This window comes from Vipera ursinii, assembly GCF_947247035.1.
Source record: "Vipera ursinii genome assembly, chromosome: 6".
Taxonomy (NCBI): Eukaryota; Metazoa; Chordata; class Lepidosauria; order Squamata; family Viperidae; genus Vipera; species Vipera ursinii.
This window is the reverse complement of record NC_139515.1, coordinates 48,891,992-48,900,662: the sequence shown is the minus strand read 5'-3', so window position 1 is coordinate 48,900,662 and position 8,671 is coordinate 48,891,992.

The window sequence follows — 8,671 nt, the reverse complement described above, 5'->3', positions numbered from 1 at the left end:
TACCAGCAGTAAGGGACGTATTTGCTTCCATCCGTTCTGGCACCATTTTCGCCAAACTTGATCTCACGCAGGCGTATTTGCAACTGCCTGTCACTGAGGACACCGCGGAAGCCCAGACTATTGTCACCCACTGCGGTGCCTTTAAAGTAAAGAGGCTCCAATTCGGCATATCGGCGGCCCCGGGTATCTTCCAGGGTATCATGGAGAAGACCCTGAAAGGAATACCCGGGGTCTGCCCCTATTTCGACGATGTTCTCATCGCCGGGGAAAACGAAGCAAGCTTAGCTGACAGGCTGTCAGCTGTGCTGAGCCGGCTCAGAGAAGCCGGCCTCAAACTTAAGCGAGAAAAGTGCTCCATTGGAGTCACATCTACTGAATTCCTAGGGTACAAAATAGACGGCCAGGGCATCCACCCCACCACAGAAAAACTAAAGGCTATTCAAACCGCACCCAGCCCCAGGAATAAACAAGAGCTTCAAGCTTTTTTAGGACTATTAAACTTTTACCATGCCTTCATCCCCCATAAAGCCACTATCGCGGAGCCTCTGCATAGGCTCCTGGACAAGGGTACGAGTTGGTCCTGGACCAAGATACATGAGAATAGTTTCCAATCATTAAAAAAGATTATCTGTCACAGCTCAACTATCACCCTTTTCAAAGAAGACACCCCAATATGCATCGCTTGCGATGCCTCTCCCTATGGAATCGGGGCAGTGTTAAGTCATATATTCAAGGACGGTACACAAAGACCCATAGCCTTCTATTCACGCACTCTGACCAAAGCAGAAAGAAATTATGCACAAATAGACAGGGAAGCCCTAGCAATAGTTGCAGGGGTCAAAAAATTTCACGACTACCTTTATGGAAGGCCATTTACTATATTTACTGATCACAAACCCCTGCTGGGCATATTCACTTGGAATAAAACTACACCACAAATTCTCTCTCCGAGAATATTACGGTGGTCCACATTCTTAGCAGCCTATTCCTATCAACTAATACATAAACCAGGAAAAGAATTGGGACACGCAGACTGCCTCAGCAGACTGCCCATGCAAAACAAGGACTCAGACCCAGCCCCAGCTGGTCTGATTTTAGCAATCTCCCAACTTCCAGAATGCCCCCTGACTGCAAACATTATAGCCAATAATTCAGCTAAAGATAAAATACTTACAAGAATCCTCAAATGGGCCACAACAGGGTGGCCAGCTCAAAACCCACAACCCCAATTCCAACCATATTTTAACAGAAAAAATGAGATTTCCACCCATAGGGGATGCCTGCTGTGGGGAAATAGGGTCATCATACCAGAGAAAAACATAGACCAAACATTACACATTTTACATGAAGGACACCCAGGCATTGTAAAGATGAAAGCGATGGCTAGAAGTTATGTATGGTGGCCAGGCATTGATAAACAAATAGAAAAGTATGTGGGAGGGTGCTATAGTCAGGCGACCAGAAACGAGCCACCCCAAGCACCAATCCACAAATGGGAAACTACCAGGAACCCTTGGTCACGTATACATTTAGATTTTGCAGGACCTATCCAGGGCCAAAGTTTCTTAATTGTAGTGGACAGCCATTCTAAATGGCTAGAAGTCACTCCCCTTAGAAAAACAACGACCGAAGCCACTATTCAAGCCTTAAGAAAAATATTCGCCACACATGGCCTTCCAGACACCATAGTTTCAGACAACGGACCTCAATTCACCTCTCGTGAATTTCAGATGTTCGCTATGAAGAATTGTATTAGACTGGTCACGTCGGCGCCGTTCCACCCATCGTCGAACGGGATGGCTGAAATTATGGTACGGTCCACAAAAGAAGCTTTAAAAAAATTCGTTAAAGGGAACTGGCAGAGGCGTCTCAGCCAGTTCCTCTTATCACAACACACAACTCCATGCACAACAACGGGCAAATCACCAGCAGAATTAAGATGGGGGAGGAGGCTAATAACACGACTCGACAGATTGCACCCTGATACATATCCAGAAGAAAAAGAGCACCCCCACCCAAACCGCACACTTAACCCTGGACAATTGGTATGGGCACGGTCATACACGGATAAAAACAAGTGGGTCCAGGGGACAGTATTAAAACAAACCGGACCCATCTCATACCTTATAGCCACACAAGCACACGGCAACATACGCCGCCATATTGACCAGCTTAGACCCAGACAACCACCACACAACTCAGAGCAACCAAGGGATTCCGAGATACAACCCCCACCGGAAATACTGCCTATGCCAAACCAGGAAGAAGAACAGCAGAACGCACTACCAGAACCAGTCGATCCTCCACCCCTCCGCCGCTCAAACAGGAATCGAAGAGCCCCCACCTACCTAAAGGACTATCAGTGGGCAGGTTCCAACGTCCAAGAGGGAAGAAATGCGCCAGGAGAGGGGTAAGGGGTGTGATATATATATATATAAACAGTTAATAATACTTCATTGTATAAACCAGGGAAAGCCGCCTGACAGAAAAACACGCGGGAACTTTGACAGCTGTCAAAGTTCCCCGCACTGCGCAGGCGCCACCACTGACAGCTCGCGGCTGTCAAACTCCGGACCATGTGGAAGCCTGAGCTGTCAAAGTTCCCCGCACAGCGCAGGCGCAACCACTGACAGCTCGCGGCTGTCAAAACACCAACCCATGCGGAAGCCGGAGCTGTCAACAGAAGACGACGCGGATTGGTCCCGGTTTGACACGGCGCCAAAATGAACACTCCTGATTGGCCCTCGCTGCCAGCTGCCGGCTATAAAAGCCGGACAAGTTATTCTATGTTGCCTTGCTCTAAATAAACCTGTTGTTAACTAGCCTGTCGTCCCGAGTGGTCCTTAGGCTACTTCAGGGAAAATCTTGGAAAAGATAAGCAGTGGATTTATGAGCTCTAGAAATGAACACTAGAAGCCAGCATGAGTTTGTTACAACTTATCATGCCAGACAAACTTTATTGCATTCTTTGATAAAGGACTAAATTAGTGGATCAGGGAAATGCTGTGGATAAGGTATACTTGGACTTCAGTAAGGCGTTTGATAAACTAGACCGCAGCCTATTTCATATTAAGATAGAGCAATGTGGAGTAGATAGTACCACCACCAGATGGATTTACAGTTGGCTGACCAACTGCACTTAGTTGTAGTCCTCAATGGACCCCCATCTACATGGAGGGAAGCATGCAGTGGGATACCTTAAGGTTCTGTGTTGGCTCAATGCTCTTCAACATTGAAATAATAAACTTAACAGTCTGTATATGACAGAAGACTTCCAAGGTACTTTCCAGCCCTATGATTCTATGAAACTATTCATCTAATTCTATATTGTTGGATGACATTGGGATTTTAAGGAATTTGGTAATTCATTTTTGACAACACTGTAATATTTTATATCTGGAAATGATAGAATTTCCACACGAGATGTAAAGGAATTACTTATCCTTCCTATCTTTTCTATCCTTCTATCCCCCCCACTATCAGAACTGATGAAGCTTCTTGCATGAGAAGTGAAAGGTTTTCTTCTTCCTCAAGGAAAAAAACAGTCCAGTTGTCTTTTGAAACAAGCACCTTTGAGACAATTATGACCTGGATGACAGAGATTCCACACAGATATTAAGCTGAAAAAGCTTACCAGTATCTACATATTGGCATTATTTAAAGATGATAAAATTAAAGAATTACATTATTGTTATAATTGGTTGCACTGTCAACCAGATGTTTAGACTGGATTTGGTATTTTTTATTTATTTATTTATTTTTATTTTTATTGCATTTATATCCCACCCTTCTCCGAAGACTCAGGGCGGCTTACAAGCTTAGCAGTAGCCTTCATTCCATGTATATGCCTGCTTATTAGGGCTTTCACACACACCCCAAGCGGCATTATTACAAAGTCAGCTTATTGCCCCCAACAATCTGGGTCCTCATTTTACCTACCTCGGAAGGATGGAAGGCTGAGTCAACCTTGAGCCTGGTGGGATGCGAACCTGCACTAATTGCAGGCAGCTGGTGTTACTTAAGGAGGCATTAGCCCACTGCTCCACCAAGGCTCTTTTTAGCCATGTATTCTTCCCAAGGACCTGGGACAGGCAGATATTGTTTGACGGTGTTAAAGATATTGGCACAGGATGTAAGCTTTTCCACCGCGTCCCTTGTGAGCCACCGCGTATAGCCACATAAATAAATCTTTGATGGTTAATCTTTATAACGAATAAAAACCTCAAAGTCTGCAGGGTGACATACAGCCTTTGTCTTCCTCCAAAAGGTCTTGCTCTGATTGGGAGGAGGTGCTGTCTCAGTGAGTTTGCTCCATTTTCTGGTTGTTACCATGTTCCAGGCCAAGCTCTAAGCAAGAATCGCACCAGGATATGCTGCTTACCATAGCTCTTATATTGATTGTAACAGTTGTACAATCCAGATTTTGCTTCCTGCTTCCTTGGCTGCTACATGTTGTCTTTTTGCTTTTCTCTCCAACTCACCCACACTTTTATAGGCTAACAGACTTGCTCAGCTGAGGCCACCTATGGATGTTGGCATATTCCTAAAAATGCTGGGGTGTGGCTCAATTAGCTAGACACCTGTGACACCAGCATGGATGCTTGGTAGTAAAAGTGGGGAATGAATGAATAAACAAACAAACAAGCAAACAAACAAATTAACAAATAAATCCATTAATCCATCTTCTTGCTAGTTTCTGGAGCTATACATTTTTATGGCTTTTTGAAAAAAAACATGAACTTAGCCTTGGGGAAGGGGTGGGTGAATGGGTGGGAAGCATTTCCACCTGGCTGCAGCTGCTTTTCCCAAATGGAGACAGCAACCCCAGTTTCATTCCCTCTCAGAATTATAATAAATGCTCCTAACAATGTTATTAGAAATAACTATTTTGGTTATTATTAAATGAACTTGCGTATTTTTCTAGTTATTTTCCTGGGCTCCAAGATCACTGCAGATGGGGACTGTAGCCAAGAAATTAAAAGACGCTTGCTCCTGGGGAGGAAAGCCATGGCAAATCTAGACAGCACACTAAAAAGCAGAGACATCACCCTGTCAACAAAAGTGCGTATAGTCAAGGCTATGGTCTTCCCAGTTGCAATGTATGGCAGTGAAAGTTGGACCATAAAAAAGGCTGAGCGCCAAAGAATTGAGGCCTTTGAACTATGGTGCTGGAGAAGACTCCTGCGAGTCCCTTGGACTGCAAGGTGATCAAATCGGTCAGTCCTAAAGGAGATCAACCCTGTCTGTTCTTTAGAAAGCCAGATCCTGAAGCTAAAACTCAAATACTTTGGCCACCTAATGAGAAGGAAGGACTCACTGGAGAAGAGCCTAATGCTGAGAAAGATTGAGGGCAGGAGAAGAAGGTGATGACAGAGAATGAGGTGGCTGGATGGAGTCACTGAAGCAGTAGGCGTGAGCTTAAAAGGATTCCAGAAGATGGTAGAGGACAGGAAGGCCTGGAGGAATGTTGTCCATAGGGTCGCGATGGGTCGGACACGACTTCGTAGCTAACAACAACAACAAATGGGTACCATTTTCTTTGAGCAGTTATATTTTTACACAAAGATATGTATTTGTGCACTCACAAAATGTTTGAAACATGCCATAAGTTTCATGTTTATATATAAAAAAACTTCCTATAGCAAATTGTAGGAAGGTGCTTCTCCCTTCAGAAATGTTTGAATATCTGCCAAATCTATACCATCTTTTCACATGCTGACATATAACTAGTAAAGACAAACTTCATGTTATGTGTAAATTTGATATGAAATTTGTCCCAGTGAAATATGACTGCAGCCTTTCCCTAGTAATTGGGCATGACCATACAACACATACCATAACCTAATAGGAAGATATCTATAATAATAACTTATAAAATATTATGAAAGGTGAAAAAACTGGATAGAAACATCTGAAGAACATCTAAAATGCATTGATCATTTTTTTCCCAATAGGCTCTTAACTCACAATACCATGACAAAGCAAACATGCAGTTTTTAATAAAACATGGGGCAAATATTTTAGGTTAAAAGCATTTGTGTTAGTGGGTGAATAGCAGCCACTTAGAAATCAAATTGGTCAAATTCAAATTCAGGTTTTTAGTTCAAAACTTTAAACATTAAAATATTAAAACAAAAACTTTAAAACATTTAAAAGTGTTTAGTTTCTCATTTTGGTCACTGCTAAATGCGAAAAGAAATTACTCCAGGTTCAGACAATATGCTCAGCCTTTGAAATCCACCACTGTAGTTAGAGAGCCACATTGGAGGTAACATGGCAACATACATTCGTATGTTGACCTATTTAAATAGCCTGGTGCGCTATGTGAATAGGGTGACTATGTTGAAGGAGAAAATCCATCTTATGTGGGGGTGAGAGGTGGTGGGAGGGAAGAAACTTGCTGATTGTGACTTTAATATTTGTAAAAAATTGTTTTGTTCATAAAATCTTGCTCAACAAATACGTTTTTCCTAGAAAATTTAACAGGGCCTAATTCAGAGTTATTTGTGACATGTCTTGCAAGAAAATGCTTTTTTGCAAGACATTTTTAGTCCAGTAGAAGAAATAAATCCAATGTTATATCAATATTCTGGGGAATAGGAAGAAGGATGCTAAATAAAATAGTTGTCAGAGTTCAGTAGTTACTTTACAAGGAAACTTTTTTTAGATAAAAGAAATCCTAGTATAGGATTTGAAATCAAAGTCTGAGGGTCATGGTAGATTTATATTATATATGGTAACTGCAGCAAGATTAATGTATGCACAATGGTGGAAGAACAATGAAATCCACTGAGATGGAATATGTAAATGTTAGAATTTGCAGAAATGCCACTTGTTTTGACAGAAAAAAATCCAACACAAACTTTTTTTTGAAAGATTAGAAAACTTTAATGGACTTTTTGCTGAAAGAGAAAGAAGTGAAATGATGATTTATCATTTAGAACAGAGGTCCCCAACCTTTTGGGCACCAGGGACCATTTCTGTGGAGAGAGGTTTTTCCACGGACTGTAGGATGCGTGGTTTTGTGTGCTGTCTGCATCTCGTGGGTGGGGTGCAGCCCAGTTGCTGGCATGCCACGGCCTGGTACTGGTCCATGGACCCAGGGGTTGGGGATCACTGATTTAGAAGATTAAGATAGACTTGGACTAATTGATGGGCTGACAGGACTTACTGTATATCTAAGAGAGAGGAGTGATTATAACATTGTAACTATATGTTTAAAAGAAGGTCAGAAGTCCTTGTATTGCTTAACTTTAGTTTTTTTCTCTTTTTATTTGTTGCACTTTTTTGCTTTGCTTTGCTTTATTTCTTTTTATTCTGTTTTTTATTGTATGGAAAAACTTTGATTGCCGTCCATAGAACTTTAAGAATGCCTCGCACGATTAAACACTGGATTCTGAAGGGATTGAGAGGAATATTAAACATGTGCCAACAGCTTTTTAATGATATATGCTTCTGTCCGTTCATTTTCAAACACAGAATCAATCATTCTAAGTCAGATTGGTCAAGTATCAGGAAACGTGGCAAGGCTTATCAAAGTAAAACACATTTCCTGGAATCACAAGGTTAGTAATATTTGATTCTGAAAATCTGTATCAGTTGCAACTAATGTGATATATCACATATATTTAAAAAATCTCCCTAAGAAATTTATCAGATACTTGAATGTAGATGCATAATAAATGAAGAACACGTGTTTTCGATGAGCGCAATGAAACAGGAGCTGCATAAAATGACTTTCCAAGAATATGAACAGCTGCGGACATTACCTCTTCCTCATATTCTGTATTAAAGAGAATTTATACTGTAAAGCTGACAGGTGAATTTAAAATTGAGTTAGTCTCCATAAAAAAGTTCTTAGTGCATTTTTGCTTCAGGAGATCCTCCTTTTTTTCCCCATACTGTGATAAAGGACAGCATTTTTAATCTGAACCATATCTAGGTAAGCCCTCTTTTTTCTATAAATAACCAGAAAGCTAAGTATACAATTATGTTTTTCTTAAACAATAGATCCCTTTGTCCTGCAACAAAATTTTACAGGCCCATTTGAAATGTAGTTTCCCAAGCCTTTGAGAAGGCTGCCTTAAAAATAAAAAATAAATCTAAAGCGTACATTACAGTAAACCTGAGTAATCATCTCTCGTATTGGGAAAAGTTTCCTTTTTTGACATTCCTGTAAGATATGTTAAAATTTAATCATTGCTTGCAAACAACAATGGCAATATTTTTTCCCCACACTTGCAGTATAATTTCTTTCTCAGGATTAGTTGAATAAGAAGTGAACAAACTTTTAGATTACCTGTGATAATGTGTATTAATGAGGTGGAAGAGGGAAAGATAAACTGCCTACTTTCTCCCCTGTTAACAGGAGTGGGCCAGAGGGAAGAAGGAAATCAACAATTGTCATAGACAGAGAAGAAGCAGGATACCATTCATCAAGGCTACCTTCAATAGATTTTGGGATTTCCCCCCTTCTCAGCCAGTTCAAGAGACATGGGGAAATTTTTAAGCATTGTATTTGTCAAGAATATATGAATATCCCTTTCAATGGTGCTGGATAATGTCATATATTTCATCATGAATGTGATTTAATGGTTTACAAAACTGCCTAAAGGTAGTATATATATAAAAAAACATAATATGATTTTGAAGAAAGTAACATGAAGCCTGT